General features: G+C 47.4%; 1 protein-coding gene across 3 annotated transcripts in view; it reads left to right on the top strand.

The window, feature by feature from the left end:
• LGR6 (leucine rich repeat containing G protein-coupled receptor 6) overlaps positions 1 to 22,202 on the top strand; it is a 124,215-nt gene that overhangs the window by 44,126 nt on the left and 57,887 nt on the right. The window contains exon 1 of one of the 3 annotated variants that reach the window (XM_017896507.1): positions 592 to 623. The exons of the other annotated variants lie outside the window; for them this stretch is intronic. The gene's annotated coding sequence lies outside the window, so the exon portion shown is untranslated. Of the gene's footprint in view, positions 1 to 591; positions 624 to 22,202 lie in introns of those variants that run through there. 3 annotated transcript variants of the gene reach the window in all.

Raw genomic sequence — 22,202 nt, forward strand, 5'->3', positions numbered from 1 at the left:
AGACTGGAGTGCAGTGGTGCAATCTCAGCTCACTGCAACCTCTACCTCCTGGGTTCAAGCGATTCTTCTGCCTCAGCCTCCCAAGTAGCTGGGACTACAGGCGCGCACCACCACGCCTGGCTAATTTTTGTATTTTTAGTAGAGACGGGGTTTCACCATATTGGCCAGGCTGGTCTCAAACTCCTGACCTCGTGATTCGCCTGCCTCGGCTTCCCAAAGTGCTGCGATTACAGACGTGAGCCACGGCGCCCAGCTCCTTTTTTTTTTAACAAAATTTTTTGAGGTGGCAGAACCAGAGTTGAGCCCTGAAAGATTAGTATGAATCAGGTGAAGAGGGGGGAATGCCGTTTCAGACAGAGGGAACAGCACACGCTGCAAAGGCACAAAGTTAAGAAAGAATTGAAAGGTTCTTGTACCGTCTGGAATCCTGAGAGCTTGCCAACAGATAACAGGAGGTGGTGCTGTTTTAATGAGGCCTGGGGGCACATGGGCTGAGGCCTAAAATGGCATCAGCCTCAAGTGAGGACAGGGCAGGGATTTTATAGTCTCCTGTAAACAGGAGGTGTCTCAGTCTGACGTAACTGCTACATGGTACCCGGATGGCCTCTTTCTCGATCTTCGGGGTAGGTGTCTTCCGGCCGCCTCTTTTCCCGCTTCTGCTATATTGCTGGTGCACGCTGCTGGCGCAAGTAGCCGTGCTCCTTGCGACTGGGCCTGAGAAGGGAGGAGTTACTCATCCCTTCAAGCTTTCAGGCCCCAGGGAGAATCTTTCAGAAACAAGTAAATTCTAGAGAATTTGGAAGGAAGTGAGTCTGGCTGGCTGAACTGTGTGTGTGTGTGTGTGTGTGTGTGTGTGTGTGTGTGTGTGTGTGTGTGTGTTGGGGGACTGGTGGGAAGGGCAGTAGTGGGGAAAGATCTGGAGTTAGAAGTGGTCTTACCTGAAAAGTAGGCAGGACCTTGCTAAGGATTTGGACTCCTATTCTCTTCTCTTCTATTCTATTTATTTAGAGACGGAGGCTCACTCTGTTGCCCAGGCTGGAGTGCAGTGGCGCTATCTCGGCTCACTGCAAGGCTCCGCCTCCCGGGTTCACGCCATTCCCCTGCCTCAGCCTCCCAAGTAGCTGGGACTACAGGCGCCCGCCACCACGCCTGGCTAATTTGATTGTATTTTTAGTAGAGACGGGGTTTCACCATGTTAGCCAGGATGGTCTCAATCTCCTGACCTTGTGATCCACCTGCCTCAGCTTCCCAAAGTGCTGGGATTACAGGCGTGAGCCACCGCGCAGGGCCTGGACTTTATTCTTAAGACAGCGGGGAGCCATGGGAGGGCTTTTAGCAGGAAAGCAAGGTGGTGATAGGGTTTGTGTCTTTGAAAAGTTACTTTGGCAGCAGTTATAGGGGGCAGTCTGAAGGTGGGGAAGTCAGTGAAGAGGCTCCTAAACCAAGGCAGCATGGTAGTGGCCAAGGGAGAGACAGACGGGGCAGTGGTGAAAGGAGAAGTGGACAAACTAGAAACATCTAGAAGTCATTCCAGTGAGACTCTGGAGTCGGATTGTTTGGGTTCACCTCTCGGCTCCTTCACTTACTCACTTACTGCCTATAAGACCCTGGGCAGGCTACTTACCCTCTGCGTTTCCATTTCTTCATTGGTAAAATGGAAGTGATAATAGTATCTGTGTATCTCAACAGGATAGAATGAAATCATTTAATATACATAAAAGAATTAGAACAGCACCTTTTGTTGCTACTTCTACAATGATCATTAGTAGTAGTAATGCTGACTGGATGTGGGCGCTGAGGGAGAGAAGTTCAACTGACACCCAGTTCTTGGGCTTTGACATCAGGGTGTACCATCAGCAAGAGTCTGGCACGTGGTAAGAGCTTATTAAGAACGTGTAGGCTGGGCGCAGTGGCTCACGCCTGTGAGAGGCGTGCCCTTTGAGAGACTGAGGCAGGTGGATCACCTGAGCTCAGGAGTTCAAGAACAGCCTGGCAAACATGGCAAAACCCCCATCTCTACTAAAAATACAAAAAATTAGCTGGGCGTGGTGGCAGGTGCCTGTTATCCCAGCTACTTAGGAGGCTGAGGCATGAAAATCACTTGAACCTGGGAGGCAGAGGTTGCAGTGAGCCGAGATTGTGCCACTGTATTCCAGCCTGGGCGACACAGCAAGACTCTGTCTCAGAAAAAAAAAAAAAAGATATGAAAGAATGAATGAACCGCAGAAGGTGAGTGCTCTGGGGAGGGTGCAGGGAAAGGGGATATGCTGAGGCCCCTCTGGGACATGTTGAGTTTGTGGTGCCTGCAGGCAGGATGACCAAGTATCCTAGAGAACCTGGAAAGTTGGTCAGTTGACCTGCAGGACATCAGTGTGTGTGTTGGTGGGAAGAGAGGAGGTCCATAATCCAGCTCAAAGATTCTTTATGTAGGTGTTATGTTCTAAGTGTTTGGAAATTGGGAGATTCAGGGAGAGATCGCCTCAGGCCCCACAGTAAGGTGCTGCTCTACCTTATTCAGGTCCTTCAGTCTTAGCGACAGTAAAATCAGGCCCAGGTGGCTAGGCTGAAAGGAGACAGTGGAAAAAAATGACAGTTTTTTGGACTTCCCTGTGTGCCAGCAGGGATCCATCATTCCATACCTCTGACCTTCCTCCAAGGGACTGTTGTGCCCCCAGACTAATGTCCAAGGCCGGGCTAAAGCTCCCCTAAAACTACATGAGAAGTTCTACATATATTATCTGATTTATTCCTCACAGAAACCCCTCTCTAATAATTGTCATCTCTGTTATCAGATGAAGAAATGGAGGCAGACAAGTTCAGGGCCTCTTCCAAAGTCAGAGCTGGTGAGTGGGCGTGGCAGGCCTATACCCAGTTGTTGAACTCCAAAGGCTACAAAAGAAGCTGCCTTTTGATGGCTCTCATTAGGTGAACCTCCCTGCTTCCCAAGGAGTACCAGCAAATGGAAATGTCTTTCCTGTTGGAAATCAATGGATCAGGGGCACCCCCTGACCATGCCCCTTCTAGGATAATATGTTCCCAGATCACACCAAGCCCACTTAGGGACCTAAGCAAATTCTTTTGGACATTCCTGGAGCCTCAGGGAAGGTTCAGTCCTGTGGTCCCCTTTCTACCAGCTAGAACCAGATGGGGGCACAGTAAGAGGTAGATTTGTGCGAGTGAGGAGTGGGGCTAGGGCTAGGGTATGGGGGCCAGTCAGGCATTCTAGGCCCAGGGACCCAGCTGTATGTGGTGCACAAACTGTTTGGCTTGGCACCTGAGCAGGCAGCACCCAGCTCCACAATACCCTCCTCCTTGGATACACTTGCTTCCTCCCTGACCAGTGTGGGAGGGGGGAGAATGGCCATGCCAGACATGTCATGCCAGGCTTGAGCCAAGGCCAAGAGAAACCACGGGAAGCCAGCAGAGCCTGGGGGAAAATAGAAACTGGGTGGGGGTGAGGCAGGGCAAGGGGGAGACAACATGGCAAAGCAGAAGAAGTGGGGGCTGCGCTGGTCTGGGTCCTGGGGAACTCCGGCGGGCTGGTCCCAGGAGAAGAGTTGGAAAAGCACAGTGGCAAGAACAAATGGGAGAAAACAGCCAAACAGCCCAAGCCTGGATACTCTAGGGGGGAAATGCATAATTGCGAAGGACAGCCACATGAAACTAGCAAACATTGTCTAGAGCTGGAGAAATGCATCAAGAGCAGTATCAGACTCCAAACTGAAACCCAAGGCAGAACTATCCCAACCCTCTCAGCCCAGGCCAGCCAATCCAAAACAAATTGGTTGCCTGCTGACAGGAAAAAGGTGGAGAAGCCAGGGTGGATAAATGATGTGCTGGTGTGCTTGTGGGCTGAGGAAGGCAGCTGGGCTCAGGTGACATGGGAAGGAGGAGTGGCTCCCTCTTCGCACATTTCAATACGCTAAGCACATTCATATATCTCATTTAATCCCCAAAGCCCTGTAAATAGTGTCTGTTATTCCCATTTTATAGATGAGGCAACTAAAACCCAGAGGAGTTAAGCAACTTGCCTGAGGTCACACAGCTAGGATGTAACAGAGCTGGGACTTAGTTTAGCTCCACCTCCAAAGTACCAGGTTCTTAACCCCTATCCTTTAATGCATCTCCTAAAGCTATAATCTTTAGGATCCAGAGACTTAGGTTCAGTCCTAGCTCTATCACTAACTAGCTACGAGGCCATGGCAAGTCACTTCCTCTCTCTGAGCCCAAGGTTCTCTATCTCTAAAATGAGAGGGTCCAGTGGGATAATTGGCAGACAGGTGTCCCAAGTGAATGTCATGCATAGAGGTACAGGAACTTCCTAATGGGTTTACTGGCTCTGCTCTTGAATTGTTTATGCTTACTGGGTGCTTGCTTTCTCTGGGTCTCAGTTTCCCTTACTGTGCAATGGAAAGTATCTTTTTTGAACCCTTCCAGTCTCCTGGGAATGCTGTGAGTTGAGATGAGGAGGAAAGACCTGAGCTGCTCCAGGAGAAAATGGCTGAACCATTTTGTCCAGTGCTGGAGGTCTTAGGAGGGATTGGCAGTGTTCCCAGGGAGAACCAAAAGCAAGGGACCTCTGAGCAGGCCTCCCTCATCTCTTGCCTCTGATCGCCCTCCAAAGGGCTATGGTACTCCCAGACTAATGCCCAAGGGCAGGAGAACAACAATCACCAACACTTAGATGGCACTTTCCATGTGCAAGCCATTGCATTTATTTTCTCACTTAATCCTCACAGTACTCCTCTGGGATGGCTACTGCTGGATATGTTATCATCCCCATTTTATAGAGGAGTAAACTGAGGCACAGAGCCATAAAGTGACTTATAGCAGAGCCAGGGTCAAAAGTCAGGCAACCTGGCCCAGAGTCCATGCATTTGACCGTGGTGCTGGGCTGCCTCTTAAGCAATTCTGAGGGGGACTGAATGAGATGACAAGCCTTGGGAAGTTGCCCATCAGTGGGGCTTGGGAACCACAGTATTTCCAGGGCACCTGCTCTCAGAGCTGACCTTGGGTTGTGAGCTCTGCTGGGGCGTGCCTGGGGCTCCTGGATTGCCCTATTTCTATCATTACCCTAGGTATTCTAGAGTTAACGGGAGCCTGGGTTGAGGGGATGGTTCTGGCTGCCTGGGGAGGTAGGGGATGTGAACACTGTGGTATCAGCATTGAGCCCTGAGACCCTTGGCCTTGATCAGCACCCCCAAAGAGTCCACAAGAGAGCACCTGAGGCTGGTCATGCCTAATAACCATCTTCTTATGAAGAGCATTAAGACATTTCTAGGAGCTTTTCACCAGAAATGGCTCTTCTATCTTCCCTTGTGAGGAGTAGCAATGCAGTTATAGCCCCATTTTATAGCAGACCTGCAGGGGAGGTGTAGAGCAGGAGGTGACTTTCCTGAGATTCCTCAGTGGGTTAGAGATAAAGCTGGGATGGAGCTAAGGATGTTCTTGTGGTGTCGGGAGAAGAGCCCAACCATGACTGACCTTACCACTCACTGCCTCCTGGAAGCAAATCTCCAAGAGGGCCCAAGTGGGAGGCCTGGGTGATTCCAAGAGAAGGAGCCTGTTGTGCATGAAATTGGGGATTTTTCTCAAGGAGTCATTTTTTTGGATCTCTTGAGCACCGAGGAAAGGAGGAAGACATCATGGGGTTCGTGGTGGGGGTGGGCGGCGACAAGGAAATTGTCCTTGGGTGAAGGACTAACGATGAGAATAAAAAACAAAGTCTTTTTTTTTTTTTTTTTTTTTTGAGACAGACTCTTGCTTTGTCACCCAGGCTGGCGTGCAGTGGTACGATCTCGGCTCACTGCAACCTCCACCTGCCGGGTTCAAGCAATTGTCCTGCCTCAGCCTCCCAAGTAGCTGGGACTATAGGTGCGTGCCACCATGCCCAGATAATTTTTTGTATTTTTAGTAGAGATGGGGTTTCACCATGCTGGCCAGGATGGTCTCAAACTCCTGACTTTGTGATCCGCCTGCCTTGGCCTCCCAAAGTGCTGAGATTACAGGCTTGAACCACCATGCCTGGCCTAGCCACCTGTGTCTTAACAAGCTCTCCAGGTGATTCTGACACACACTGAAAATTAAGGACCATTGTTATAGAAGAAAAGGATGTGGTATTGGTATGCCAGGGCTGCCTTAACAAAACATCAAAAACTGGGTGGCTTAAAACAATTGAAATGCATTCATTCATTGTTCTGAGGCCAGAAGTTCTAAATCAAGGTGTTAGCAGGGCTGCGATACCTCTGAGGGCTCTAGGGGTGCGTCCTTCTTTGCCTTTTCCAGCTTCCGGCAGCTGCTGGCATTCCTTGTGGCTGCATCACTCCAGTCTCTGCCTTCTGCCTTCACGTGGCCTTCTCCTCTTTCTCTTTGTGTCTCTCTGTGGTCTCTGATAAGGATATTTATCATTGGATTTAGGGTCTACCTGGATCATCCTGACCATCTCACCCCAAGATCCTTAAGACATTTGCAAGGGCCCGTTTTCTAAATAAGGTCCCATTTACAGGTTCTGGGAGTTGTATATCTTCTGGGTCCTCCATTTCACCCACTACAAGGGGAGGAGGGAAAGTGGGCCTGGACCCTGTGAGAGAGCACTTGGGGGTGAGAAGCTGAGGCTAGAGTCAGGAAAAAGAAAACAGGAGGATTAGAGTGGGCAGTAGCCCTGAGCCAGCTGTGCCTACCATGGGGGCATCTGGCCAAGTGAGGCCCAGAGCTGGTTGGAGAAGGGAGCAACAAGGGCAACAAGGCCGAGGTCTGGGGTGCTCTGATCTAAGGCCTCGTCCTAAAGATGCCCAGTCTGCTGTGGAAAAGCCCCCTTCAAAATCTGCCTGCAAGCTGTGCAGGTGATCTTGTGAACCCTGTTGGCACCACCCATCGTGCCTGCGAGCCAGAGGGCCCTAAGGCCCAGCTGTGCTGTAGGGCCCAGCCAAGGGGTCCCCAGGGATGCACGAGGTGGCAGATGGCCTCCCTGGCATGGCTATTTTGGGCTCCATGATTATATGCTACTGTATTTGGATCTTCCCAAGGTTCCGGGAGTTGATTACCACATGCGTTTGGGGCAGAGGCTGCTCTGAGGTGAGTGGGTGGGCGGGCGGGCAGCCCCTGCAGCCCACGGGGTCTGAACATGGGTAATTTGGCTCCTGAGAGATGCTAGGAGAGTGTTCGTGGTGGGCTGGGCCAGGGGATCAGGGGTAATTCTTTCAGCTGTAAATGCTGGTCTGGGACAGAGTTGGCCCAAGTTGGGCCACCCAGGAGCAGTGCGGGGCCTCGGCCCCACGGGAGACACCTCAGCTCAGACTTTTAAGGCTCCTCAGCCTTCCTACTGGCCCTCTCTGGCTATGGTGCTGGGGCCTTCTTGGGCCAGAATGTTCTCCTCTGACTGGACTGCTGCTGCCCTCTGTGCCCCACAGAGCTCAAGCAGGCCAAGGCCTGAAAGGCCTGAGGCAAGAGCACCCCGGGTGTTGCGAACTGAAAGCTCAGATTTGGTGTAGGTGCAATTAAGCCCCCAGGCGGGGCCAGGAGGTGGGTGATCCCTCCCCCATGGGGAGAGGACAGAGGCATAGTTTCTCCTCACCTCTCCTTCCTTTTTTTTTTTTTGAGGCGGAGTCTCGCTCTGTCACCCAGGCTGGAGTGCAGTGGCCGGATCTCAGCTCACTGCAAGCTCCGCCTCCCGGGTTTACGCCATTCTCCTGCCTCAGCCTCCAGAGTAGCTGGGACTACAGGTGCCCGCCACCTCACCCGGCTAGTTTTGTATTTTAGTAGAGACGGGGTTTCACCGTGTTAGCCAGGATGGTCTCGATCTCCTGACCTCGTGATCCGCCCGTCTCGGCCTCCCAAAGTGCTGGGATTACAGGCTTGAGCCATCGCGCCCGGCCTCCTTCCTCTTGTATTATTGCCCCTTCCCTTATTGCCCCTTCCTGAGCAGCTGATGCCAGTGCAGAGCCCTGGCCTGAGTTCTGGGTCTGTCAGGAGGGAAGAGGAGACCAAACTATTGGTGTGTCTCTGTCCATCCATCCATTCATCCATTCATCCATGCATCCATCCATCCATCCATCCATCTCTCCCTTCATCTATCCATTAATCCACCCCATCCCTCCCTGCCTCTGTCCCTCCCTCCCTCCCTCCATCCATTCATCCATCCCTCCCTCCCTTCATCTATCCATTCATCCATCCCCCATCCCTCCCTCCCCCATCCCTCCATCCCTCCCTCCATCCATCCGTCCCCCATTCCTCCATCCCTATCCCTCCCTCCCTCCCTCCATTCCTCTCTCCCTTCATCTATCCATCATCCATTCCCCAACCCTCCATCCATCCATCTATCCATCCCCCATACCTCTGTCCATCTGTTTGTTTTTGTAAACTTCGACGAGTGCTTGAAATGCCTAACAAGAGATACTCAGATAAATAATAAAACAAGGGCCCTGCCTTTTCAGCAGCTCTTGGTCTGATGTAGGAATATTAGATACACCAAGACCCCATCTTCATCCCTCCCTTCCCATACATTCTCCCCTTCTGTGCACTTAAATTTCTGTGACAGAAAAGTCAGTGCAAGTGAACATGATGTAAAATGTGTATATAAAAGCTAAAAGAGAGTTGACTAAAATGATGAAAACCAGGTGAAGCCCAGTGTGTGTAATAAAAATCATATCGGTAGTTAATATTTGGTGAGTGCTCACAATGTTACCAGGCTCTAGGCTAATCCTTGGCAGACTACCTCGTTCCTTGCAACAAGCCTCTAAAAGAGGTCCTGTGATCCCTTTTTATAGATGGGGAAGTGAAAATATAGGGAATTGATCACTTGGTAAAATGGTTCATCTGAGTACCAAGCTCATGCATGCTCTTAGCCATGACTTTATGCAGAAGGGCAGCTGTGAGGGACCCTTGAGGTCTAGTTCCCAAAGCTGTCTACCTCACAGCACTAGGGAAGCTATAAAGTGTAGATCCCCAGGCCCCTTCTCAGACTTCCTGAACTGGAATCTTTAGGGCTGGGGCCCAAGAATCTGGATTAAAAAAAAAAAAATCTTCCCAGGTGATTCTGATGCAGAGCTAGGTTTGGGAGCCACTGCTCCGATCCTTGCCCCTCAAAGTGAGCTTCATGGGCCAGCAGCATCGGCATCACTTGGGAGTATAAGTGCAGAACCTCAGACCTGCTGATGCAGATTCTGCATTTTAACAGGACCCATGCTTCCACCCCCCAGGGGATTAATAGGCAATTCAAAATTGGGAATCACTGTTCTTTTGTTCAGGAGCTTCTGGGACATTCTGCGCCCTCTCCCAACCTCAGCTGAGATGGACAGCAATCATTATCAGCTGTCCGTAGGTCTGTCCCCTAGGCCCTAAGAACTTTCTGCAGAAAGTCTTCAACCCTTAGAACCCCTTTTTTGTACCCCTGCAGTCACTTGTACACGTGGGATGGAAATGTAAGGTTTAGACTGATTTGGTTGTGGACCCACTTGGAGGCAGTAAAAGGTACTGGCTGACCTCTTGGGCGATGCAGTTGGACAGATAAAGGTTAGACTTTGGGAAGAACTTCCTAGCTGTCTATACCACACAAAGGGGAAAAGGCTAGAGTACCTTCTTGGGAAGGTATGTTAGAGTCACACCCTCCTCACCTGGCCTGGGGGCAAGAGAAAGTGTATGACCATCTCACTCTGATCCCTTCATGATGTTTTCTGGGAGTATCCTTAGAGAATCCCAGAGAGGTGAGAGAAAGCTCAGGATGCAGCCAGGAAGAGTGGAGCCAGCACCTGTGGCCTGCAGCCTTCCACTGGCCACACCCCTGGAGCCATTGCCTGCCCCCTCCTCCTCCCCAGTGCCTCAGCCATCCTGATGAGAGAAGGGTCGGGGGTTGGGAAAGTGTGATTTTTTTCGAGAGTGTATGAGTAATTTTCCATCTGTTTATGAGCTGTTGGAGCCCAGGTGGCTGCCAGCCACTTGCTGGAGGGTGGAAATCCACACAGCAACCGGAAAAGGCGGCAAGCACACCGGGCTCCTGCCCTGGCCACCGGCTGAAGCTGCGTGGGTGGAGGTTGCCCTCCTGAGACCACAGGACCTTAGAATACTGGGGCTGGAAGGCGTCATGGAGGTCACTCAGTCCAACTGACTCTTTTACAGGTGAGGAAACCAAGCAGTCGAGAGAGGAAGTGACTTCCCAGTGTCGCCCAGTGAATCAGTGGTGACGCTGCAGCTAGCTGGAACCCAGACCAGGCCTGCAGATGCTTTGGCTCTGGAAGGGGATGATCTATTTATGAGCCTCTGTGACCACTACAACCAGATGGCTCTAAGATCAGTTGTTCTGGAATGTGACCCCATCCGGGGAACTCTTGCCAAAGTCGCGTCCCTCCCTCACCACCCTACCACCTGTTTTGGGACTTGGAGCCAGCTCCTTCCTCTGCCCTCCCTTAAATGACTCCAACAAGGCCTGGTCTGGAGGGCTCTGAAGGTCCTGGGAGGGGTCTGGACTATGGAGAGGGAGGAGCAAGGCCCATGGTGTTTGGTGGGATGTGCTGCTGTGGGGTGGCAGTCGCTGAAAGGATGCAGTGCCTTCAGGGCCCTGGCAGCCCACAGAGAGGACATCGTTGCTGTCCCCTTGCAAAGCAATCTCTTCTCCAAGGAAATAGGGCAAGTCCGGCTCTCTCTGCCCTCCCCATGTTTCCTAGAAGAATTCTACTTTTTCTCTGGAAGGTGTCCTGCCTTTTTTGCATGGTGAATAGGGAGTGAAGCACCTTTCTGGGGCCGGAGGCCACAGAGGACCATCAGCAGAGGTGACCCTGGCCCCATCCCTATCCTGGGAGCCAAGGCACCACAGTTGGGAAGAGGAGAGAAGGCAGGAGTTGGAATGGAGGGAAAGAGGAAAGAAACTTTCTTTGAGCATCTCCTGCATGACAGATACCAGACACCTTCCCCAGGCTGATCTCCATTAAGCAGCAGGGCCACCGGTACCACTCACTGAGGCTCCACTGCAGCCGACTCCTGACTTTGCTCTCTCCTCCCCTTCACAGTCCACACCAGTGGTGTCCGTCAGTTCTTCATCTACAGGTGAAACATTCTTACCCTTCTGATAAGGTGCTTTCCAGCCCTTATTTGATTGCATAGCAGCATGTGATAATGTTGCCCACTCTCTCCTTAAAGTCCTTTCTTCCTGTGCCTTCTGTAAGGAGAACCCCTTCTCCTAGATCTGTCCTCTCTAGTCACTCTTCTATTCTCTTTGCAAGCTCCTCTTTCCCTGGCCATCCTATAAATGGCACAATTCTTTGGGGGCTCTGCCCTATCTGTGCCTCAGTTTCTCCCTGGGAGTTTCTCATCTGCCCATGGACTCAGTAACTACCTGTGAACTGATGGTTCTCAAGCCTTAGCTTTAGCTTAGATTGGTACAATGAATGACCTGTTGGAGTCTCCACTTGCATGACTCACGGGGCTTCAAACTGAACATTTCTCAAAGTAAGCCCATCATCTCCCATGCATATTCCTTCTCCACATCCTCTGTTTCAAGAAATAACATCATTTAGTTCCCTAATTTGGAGACTTGGGTGTCATCCTTAACTCTTTTACCACTGCATCCAATCAGTCAAGTCCCAGTGACTGTACATCCTGTTCGCTCTGGAGTAGGTCCTCTTCTCCTTACTTCCTGGTGGCCACCATTGTCTGCCCACCATCATCCCTTGCCTAAGCTGCTGTGACAGCCTCCTTACAGGCCCCCCAGCTTCTACTCTGAACTTACTCCAGTCTTTTCCCCACATTGCAACCAGATGGATCTTAAGACACAAATGTGATCATGTCACTCCCCTGCTTAAAATTCTGAATTGGCTCCCAATTGTCCTGAAGACAAAGCCCAAACTCCTTGGCTAACGTACAATGCACCCACGACCTGGCTCTTGCCCATCTCTCACCACTTCCCCTCCCACTCTATGCTGTAGTCAGATTGAGTAACTTGCAGTTCCCTTGAGCCTTCAGCCTGTGCTCCTGTGCTTTGCTGTTCCCTCTGCCTGGAATGCTTGCTTCTAATTCTCCTTCTTCTTACCAGCCTAATTCATCCTTCCCACCTCCTACTCATCCTTTAGGTCTTAGCTTGAATGTCTCCTCCTGAAGGAGGCCTTTTCTGATTCATTCAGCTGCCTCTGTGCTGCACTCCCAGAACAGCCTGCAATCCTACTGTTACTCTCTTATCTCATCCTGTTTCCCTCTATACCCTGAGTTCCACAGGGGTGGAGACTGAGTGTCCTTTTTTATTTTTTAATTTATTATTTATTTTTATTATTTATTTATTATTTTGAGACAGAGTCTCGCTCTGTCACCCAGGCTGGAGTGCAGTGGTGCAATCTTGGCTCACTGCAACCTCCGCTTTCCAGGTTCAAGCGTTTCTCCTGCCTCAGCCTTCTGAGTAGCTGAGATTACAGGTGCCTGCCACCACACCCAGCTAATTTTTGTATTTTCAGTAGAGATGGGGTTTCACCGTGTTGGCCAGGCTGGTCTCAAACTCTTGACCTCAGGTGATCTGCCAGCCTTGGCTTCCCACAGTGCTGGGATTACAGAAGTGAGCCACCACACCCAGACTGGATGTCCTTTTTTAAAATTCAGGATTCCCCATTGCCAGTACAATATGTGGCACATAGTAGGCACTGAGTGGTCTTTGCTTATAATTGTACATTTTAATGAATGGGAACACAGGACCAGAGAGGTTAAGTAATTTGCTCGGTAACCCACAATTTGTAAGATCTGGAGCTTGAGTTTAAACTCAGGTATGTCTGATTCCTGAGTCCATGCTTTTTCTGCCATAACTCCCTGGTTCCCCCTTCCTCTACGTTCTTCCTCAGAACACCCAGGAAGTTCTGAGGAAGAACAGACCTGGGGGAGAAGCGCCCTGCTTGCCCTCTGCTGTCATGTTTCGGGGAGGTGGCATAACAGACAGAGCTGAGAGGGGAGTAAAAGCAGGAAAGCTACTCAAGGGGTTTAAAAAGAGATGATCACGGATGACAGCCTGATATAGGCAATGCTGTTGGCTTGCCGTTGCAAGCACTGGCTCTTTGTGCTGTGAATTCACAGAGAGAAGGTATAAGGAGGCTGCAGGCCTCCACTGTCTGATAGTGTGTTGTCAGAGCCTGCACACTCGTATATGGATCACCCTAAATAAAACAGGAATGGGAAAAGAAACTTGTTATTTAAAAAAAGCCATTCAGTGTCTTCTGCAGCCAACAATCACATTATGTAGAATTACCTGCTATGTGAGGATGATCTGTGTCCCTGCAGCCCCTGAGCCTTCGTGGGGAAAGGAGAGGCAGGGGCTACAGGTGCAGCATTGAAGACTACATAGGGACACTCACCATTTCCAGAGCTCCAGGTTGGGGTGTGGGGAGCAGGAGAGGGAAGAAGAGGAAGCCTCAGATCCCTCCCAGCCGGGAAGCCAGGAGGCTCTATTCTCCAGGCAGGACTCCCCCAGCCATTTCCCCTTTCCTTCCTGCTGACAGCTGCAGCTGACAGGAATGAGGCTGCTGGGCTCCTCAGGGAGCCACCAGGCCTTTGGGGCCAATGCAGCTGTCTCTGCTCCCAGCCCCAGCCCGGCATCCTCCCCTGGCCCCCATTAGCTGCCTCTCAGCTGCACATCTGCTAACTGGGGGCCTGAAGGGCCTTAGAGTAAACCCCCCCTCAGAACATCTAGAGTGTGGGAGGCTGGAGGGGAGCCCACCTGGAAGGGAGAGGAGATGGGAAAGTGCAGACGGAAAGGGGAAAGAGAGAGAAGAGGAGGGAGAAGGAGGACTGACGAGGGAGGGGCCAGACTGGTGTGTGTCAGATTGAGGGGATGAGGGGGAGACTGGAGGCAAACGAATAGTCCCCGGATTCTTAGTTCTGCCTTTTGTTGAGGTGAAATAGGTTGGAGAGGGTGTGGTGAAGGGGGTGCCCAGAGCTCCTCCAAGTCATCAAATGGCACCACTTACGTCATCTCACTCCTCTGATCAGAAACCACCCACAGACCGCTGACCAGCTGGGGCAAATCTTCCTTTAAATTATATCTGTTTTCACCTTCGTGTCCCTATACTCTGCTCTCTACTCCAGCGAAGCCACTTCCCCTTCTTCCCCTACCTCCCCAAACCTGTCCTTCTACCTCCGTGCCTTGGCTTAAGCTGTTTCTCAGACTAGGAAGGCTTTCCTTTTCCTTTCTGTGAAGCCTTGACTATACTGCTTGCATCAATACAGCTCTCACCTCCTCCAGGAAGCCCCCCTAGAATAATTCCATCTGACTCTGGGCCTGCTGGGGAACACATGGAGAACACTAAATACCAGAACCAGGCATCCTCACTCTTTATAACTATTTCTTGTCTCTTTGCCTTGGCTTTCCCATCTGTAAAGTGGGTGCAGGCCCTGGGCTCCCGTAGATGAAAGGTACCATGAACGGTTAGCAGCAGGATTGCTCTGTAATTCGGCCAGCACCAGCTGAGCCAAATGCCCTGCTGGACCAGAGTCTGCCAGCAACTACCTGCTGCCAGAGGCATGGAGAAGAACCTGACAAGAATTCAGGTTGTGGAAAGGAACAGGGCACTGACAATACATAGCCTTTAGGTACTGCCTAGAGATCTGGTTTCGGACTTGTGGGATTGGGACACTAAATGGTAGCCTTTTGGAAAAGTTTGAGAAAGGGCTCCATGCCCAGCCCAAACCAGATGGGTATGCTTCCTGTCTCCTCTCTCTCCCTGACAAGTGTCCTGAATCTGACTGTGTCTAGACTGCTCTGAGACTTTAAAGTCAGAGGGAAGAAGGAAAGTAAGCCTTAGGGAGCATTTGCTGGGTGCCAAGCATTGTGTCAGGCACATGCATGGTCACTCTCACTACGCCCCTTAATCGAGGGCTTCAACACACCCAGCAGGAAGACATCCTGACATAGGGGCCAGCACACTCGAGTCACGGCTCAGTCTGGGGACTCCAGACTGTGGCAGCACAAATAATCTGTCTCCTTTTAGCTGAAAGGGTGGTGTGTGATTTTAGGGTCTCTGAAAATAGTGCTGCTTTTCTGTGAAAACCAGCTCTGCCATTTTCTAGATAAAGGATCATAACCAAATTGTCCAAACATTCTGAGCCTCAGTTTTGTGATCTATAAACTGGGAATAATAAAGTGGTTGTTTTGAAGACTCATGAGATGACATATAGGAAGACTTAGCACAATGCCAGGTACATCCTGAGTGCATGATAACTGATGGTCCTAATATTCTTTTTTTTTTTTTTTTTTGAGATGGAGTCTTGCTCTATTGCCCAGGCTGGAGTGCAATGGTGTGATCTCAGCTCACTGCAATCTCCGCCTCCTGGGTTCAAACAACTCTCCTCTCCTGCCTCAGCCTCCTGAGTAGCTGGGATTACAGGTGCCCACCACCACTCCCGGCTAATTTTTTGTATTTTTAGTAGAAGCGGGGTTTCACCATGTTGGTCAGGCTGGTCTCGAACTCCTGACCTTGTGATCCGCCTGCCTCAGCCTCCCAAAGTGCTGGGACTACAGGTGTGAGCCACTGCGCCTGGCCAAGATGGTCCTACTATTTTTTTTTTTTTGAGACAGAGTCTCGCTCTGTTGCCCAGGCTGGAGTGCAGTGACCCAATCTCAGCTCACTGCAACCTCTGCCACCCGGGTTCAAGCAATTCTCCTGCCTCAGCCTCCCGAGTAGTTGGGACTACAGGCACATGCCACCACACCTGGCTAATTTTTTGTATTTTTAGTAGAAACGGGGTTTCACCGTGTTAGCCAGGACTGTCTCGGTCTCCTGGCCTAGTGATCTGCCCACCTTGGCCTCCCAAAGTGCTGGGATTATAGGCATAAGCCACTGCACCCGGCTTACTATTCTTGTTAGACTAATCTCCAGAACTGGCTCCTACCACATCATTTTCCACCAGGGAGGGAGCCTGAGGCAGGATGCTTTGTGCAGCTCAGAGAAACTCTGACCGTGAGGAGCTGGAGTGGAATAGACTTGAGGGGTTCCTCACCTCTGGTCAGGCTTTGCTGCAAAACTAGATTATCCAGGAAGGGAAAGATACTTCCTCCACCCCTGACCTCAGGAATGGTCCCTCTGGTGGTGAGTTGCCCCTGCCGTGAGTGAATGTAGGTCATTCCTTCCATTATGTTTGCATTCTGCGGATCCGTGTTGTACACTTCCCCATGCCAGGTGCTGATGTGCCTGCCTTCAGTGAGTTCGTTACCAAATAAGGGCTGAGAGACATGTTCACAAATAGTACATACTAGAATAAATACAGCAGGTACATATGCAAAGTCCAGAGTGCTGTGGGAAGGGGAGGAGCAAGTATTCGCTGGGTGAATGTGCCATCACTGTGCCAGTTTTGAAGGTAGAATAGGAGTTGAACTGGTGGACGCTGAATGAGGTGACGCATGCCTGTAATAGTACTTTGGGAGGCTGAGGCAGAAGGATCTCTTGAACTCAGGAGTTGAAGATCAACCTGGGCTGTAACATAGTGAGACTCTGTCTGTATGTCACACACACACACACACACACACACACACACAAAGAGAAAAATAAAGAGAAAAGAGTTGAAAAGACATCTTTTGCTAGGAGGGAAAGCCTGAGTGAAGTGTGAAGGCAGTGAATTGGGGGCACGGGGATGGGGTGTGACATTGATTTAGAGAATGGCAGCTTGGTTTGGTGCAGGCACAGCTTCCTGTGCTTGTAGCACTGCCTGCCCGCTTGAAGGAAGACCTGTGTGTAGCAGGTAAGTCTGCAGAGAGGACCATGGCTTTTGATGACCAGCTAAGGACTACCTCACAGGTGAGGGAGGTTCACCACAGGGTTTTCATGGAAACAGATAGATGTGTGTCCCAGAGAAGCACATGGACCTAGCTGTCCATAGTGGACCCCAGAGCTTCTGCCATGGGCCATGAGTGAGGCCAGTTAGGAGATCACTTCAGGAGGGGGCCTGGACCACAGCAGTGGCCTTGGGGTCAGGAGGAGGGGGTGTGGCCTTGAGATTCCATTACCAGGATCTGGTGACTGATTGGATAGGAAATCCAGGCAAAGGTGGGACACAGAGCAGGTGAAATTAAGCAAATCCCTTTCCACTGCCTGCTCCTCATCTCCCTCCCCAGCACCCTTCCCCGCTCAGGCTGCAGATTCCGTGGAGCACTCCCTTGGCCGGCCCCCCTCAGCTCAGCTCTCCAACAGCCCGGGACTTAATTATACACTGACGCACTTTGTTTTAAAACATGTTTATTTTGCTCTGACTCATTGTAGAAAATTTAGAAAATACAAAAAATAAAAGAAGAAAATAAAATCGCCCACAATTTTACCACCCAGACACAATGCTTGTTAACATTTCTGTGTTATTTCTCTATGAGTACACATACTCTTACAAACACACATGCTTGCTTTACGTATCATGTCAGCGTCTGGTTTATTGTCTCTTTAAAATTGTGCTAATACCTCACTAGTATAAGACTTTTAGCTTTAAATATTTAAAAATTGAGATATAATTTGCACAGCATAAAGTTCTCTCTTTTAAAGTATGCATTTCAGTGATTTTTAGCATATTTATCATAATTATCACCCATAAGTCTAGAATATTTTTTGTCACCCCAAAAAGAAAATTCTTACTCATTAGCATCTCCATCACATTTTCCCCCAGACCCGGACAACCAGTAATCTGCTCTCTGTCTCTTTGGATTTGCCTGTTCTGGACATTTTATATAAATGGAATAATACAATATGTAGCTTTTAATGTCTGGCTTTTTTACTTAGCACAATGTTTTCAAGGTTCATCCATATATATATGTATGCATGTAACAGCACTTTATTCCTTTTTTTTTTTTTTTTTTTGAAACAGAGTCTCACTCAGCCACCCAGGCTGGAGTGCAGGGGTGTGATCTTGGTTCACTGCAACCGCTGTCTCCCGGGTTCAAGTGATTCTCCCGTCTCAGCCTCCTGAGTAGCTGGGATTACAGGTGCATGTCACCATGTCTGGCTAATTTTTGTATTTTAGTAGAGACGGGGTTTCACCATGTTGGCCAGGCTGGTCTTGAACTCCTGACCTCAGGTGATCTGCCCACCTCAGCCTCCCGAAGTGCTAGGATTACAGGCGTGAGCCACTGCGCCTGACCACTTTATTCCTTTTTATAGCTGAATTATATTGCTTGGTATAGATATACCACATTTTATTTTACCTCTTTATCAGTTGATGGATACTTGGGCTGTTTCTACCTTTTGGTTATTATGAATAATGCTGCTAAAAACATTTATGTACAAATTTTTATGTACACATATGTTGTCAGTTATCCTGGGTGTATAACTAGAAATGGAATTGCTGGGTCATGTAGTAACTCTATGTAAAACTTTTTGAAATGCTGTCAAACTCTTTTCCAAAATGACTGCACCATTTTATATTTCTACCAGTATTGTATGGGCATTTCAATTTCTCCACATCGTTGCCAACACTTGTTATTGTCTTGATTATAGCCATCCTAGTGGGTATGAAGTGGTATCTTGTTGTGGTTCTGATTTGCATTTTCCTGATGACTAACAATGTTAAGGATCATTTTATATACTTATTGGCCATTTGTGTATCTTCTTTGGAGAAAAGTCTATTTAGATCATTTGCCTCTTTCCTAACTGGGTAGTCTTTTGATTGTTGAGTTGTCACAGTTCTTTGTATATTAAAGATATAAGGCCCTTATCAGATATATGGTTTGAAAATGTTTTTCTCCCATTCTGTCTTGTCTTTTTCACTTCTTTATAATATCCTCTGAAGCACAAAAGTTTTAATTTCAATGAAGTCCAATTAGTCTATTTTTTGGTTTGTTTGTTGTACTTTTGGTGTTATATCTAAGAAACCATTGCCTAATATGAGGTCAGAAAGATATATGCCTGTTGTTTTCTAAGAATTTAGTAGTTTTAGGTCTTTAAACCATTTTAGTTTTTGTATATGGTTCACACATACACAATGCAGGTAGAGGTCCAGCTACATTCTTTTGCATGTAGATATCCACTTGTTCCAGCACAACATTTTTGTCATCACAAATGCTATTCTTTAAAAAGCGTATTTTCTCCTATTGAATTGTCTTAGCACTCTTCTTGATCATCAATTGCCTGTAAATGTAAGAATTTATTTCTGGACTCTGAATTCTATTCAATTGATCTATATATCTATCCTTACTATATAGTGCTATATGGTCTGCATTACTGTAGCTTTGTAGTAAGTTTTGAAATGGTGAAGGGTGAGTCCTCCTACTTTGTTATTTTCAAGATTTTTTTGACTATTCTTGCTCCCTTGCATTTCTATATAAATTTTAGAATCAGCTTGTCAATTTCTGAAAAAGGCCACTGGGACTGTGATAGTAGTTGCATTGAATCTGTAGATCAGTTTGCTGAGTATTGCCATCTTAACAATATTATCTTCCAATCCATGAATATGGGGTATTTTCCCATTTATTTAGGTGTTCTTTAATTTCTTTCAACAATGTTTTGTCAATTTGAGAGTACAGGTTTTGCACTGTTTTTGTTAAATTTATTCCTTAGTATTTTGTTCTTATTCATGCTATTTTAAATGGAATTGTTTTCTTAATTTCTTTTTTGGAATACTCATTGCAAGTGTACAGAAATCCAATTGATTTATGTCTGTTGATCTTGTATCTTGCAGCTTTGCTGTACTCATTTATTAGATATGATCATTTCTTTGTGGATTTTTATTAAGTTTCTAATGTTTAATAGGAGCAGTCCCTGTTTATTTTTCTGTTATATTTTGCTCACCTATTTATTATATGACATGAACTTTAGTTTTATTTTATGAGGGTGCCGTCACTTCCTGCCAAAAATGTCCCACTGGGATCTTAATTGGAATTACATTGTCTGTAAGTTGATTTGTAGAGGCTTTACATAATTAAAAAGTATAGTCTTCTCCTACAGGATTTATTATTTCTCTTAATTCAAAACATCTTTTATATATCTCGGTAATCTTTTTATAGTTTTTGTTTTTTTTTCATTAATGACTCATTTCTTGTTAGAATTATTCCATACTTATTGGGTTGTGTTTGTTTATGAGCTTTCCTTGGTGGCTATCGCTAATGTAAAGGGGGTATTTTCATCATTGTCTCTTCTGTTTATTGTTGGAATTTAGGAAAGTATTGAGGCGTACACATTCATCTTGTATTTGATCACTTTATTAAATTCTCTTATTAATCTTAAGGCTTTATCATTGATTTCCTTGGAATTTTTAGATATCTAATATTATTTGTAAGTAATAATTATACCTCTTATTTCTGTTTCCTGTCTTTTGCGTTAGAGCTTTCAGAACAATGACTATTAGCAATTATGACAAGGAACATGTTTATCTTGTTCTGGATTTTAAGAGGAAGATCTCTAGTATTTTCTCATTAAGTATGATACTGGATATCCTTTGAGATAATAGAGTTTACCATGTTGAGAAAATCGTTCTCTATCTCAATATTTTACATTTTTTTAAAATTAGAAGTTTTAAATGTTGCTGAGTGGTTTTTTTTTAGTATATATTACAGTTAAGTGTACTAAATCCATTATACTATAATAGAATTTATTATTTCAACATCACAGTATTCTTTGGATAATCCCATCTTGATGGTGGTAGATTATTCTTACTATGTTTTATTGCCAGTATTGTAATTACAATATGTACATCCTAATAAAATATTCATAAATGAGAATGGGCTATAGCTTGTTTTCTGTACTCTCTTTGATCGCTTTTGTTATTGGGTTAAACTGAGTTCCAAGAATGAATTGAGTATCATTCCAGCCTTTTCTATCCCTGGAACAATTTATAGAGCATGAAAATTATTTTTTACTTGGAAGTTTGGAAAAATGTACAGACAAATTTCCTGGACCCCAAACCTGTGTTTGAAGAGCAAATTCTTTGATAACATTTCTAATTTCTTCTTTAGTGTTTGATCTCTTTGGTTTTCTACTTCTTAGTCCGTTTTGGGCACTATCTTTTCCTGAAAACTATCCATTTCATCAAAAGCTTTGCCATCTGTGCTAATATATTAAATTATTTTAAGAAAATGAGTTATATTCTGGAAAAATATAAATGATGTTTTGCCTCATGTCTATCATGTTTTATACTTTTTAAAGGCTTAATTGATGTTTCCATTGTTCTCCTTCTCCCTGCCTTCTCCTCCTCCTTCCTCCCATCTCTCTCTCCCCCATTTCCCTCTCTCTCTCTCTTTTAGGTACTCTATCCTTCAAATTTTAGCCACCCTGGCTTCCCTGAACTCTGCACGCTATCTCCGAAACTTAGAGTGAACACAACTTCTGCTTGAGTTCCCTCTCTTTGTCCTGCAGCCTGGACACCCTCTCCAGGCAGAAGCTCGGCCAATCACAAGACTCACAGCATGTGCCTCCCAGCTCTCAGCAATCACAGTCCTATGCTGCCTGTTGTCCAATGCCTCAAACCTATTGCTTTTCAGTTGTTTGAGGCAAAAACAACTGCTACTCCAATCCTGCCTGGAAGTAAAAGCCAAGAAAAATTCACCATTATTTTATTTTATTTTATTATTATTATGTTTTTTTGAGGCAGAGTCTCGCTCTGTCGCCCAGGCTGGAGTGTAGTGTCGTGATCTCAGCTCACTGCAACCTCTGCCTCCTGGGTTCAAGTGATTCTCCTGCTTCAGCCTCCCAAGTAGCTGGAATTACAGGCGTGCGCCACCACGCCCAGCTAATTTTTGTATTTTTAGTAGAGACGGGGTTTTGTCATTTTGGCCAGACTGATTTCAAACTCCTGACCTCAGGCGATGCACCCGTCTCAGCCTCCCAAAGTATTAGGATTACAGGTGTGAGTCACCGCTCCTGGACTATTTTATTTTTTCAGACAGAGTATCGCTCTGTCACCCAGGCTGTAGTGCAGTGGCACAATCTTGCCTCTGCCTCCCGGGCTCAAGCGATTCTCCTGCCTCAGCCTTGCGAGTAGCTAGGACTACAGGCACATGCCACCATGCCCAGCTAATTTTTGTATTTTTAGTAGAGAAAGGGTTTCACCATGTTGGACAGGCTGGTCGCGAACTCCTGACATCCTCCTGCCTTGGCTTCCCAGAGTGTTGGGAATGACCCACTGTGCTCTGCCAAATTCCCCATTCTTGAGTTCTTCATTTAAAAATTATCTCTCTTGATTGCCTGTAGTATATTTTCAAGTAATTTTTTCCCCAAGAACAACAGATGGCAACTATATTTCTGATCTTTTATATAGTTGAGAATATATTT

Source organism: Rhinopithecus bieti, unplaced genomic scaffold (genome assembly GCF_001698545.2).
Source record: "Rhinopithecus bieti isolate Rb0 unplaced genomic scaffold, ASM169854v2 scaffold_24392, whole genome shotgun sequence".
In the NCBI taxonomy this organism is placed as follows: Eukaryota; Metazoa; Chordata; class Mammalia; order Primates; family Cercopithecidae; genus Rhinopithecus; species Rhinopithecus bieti.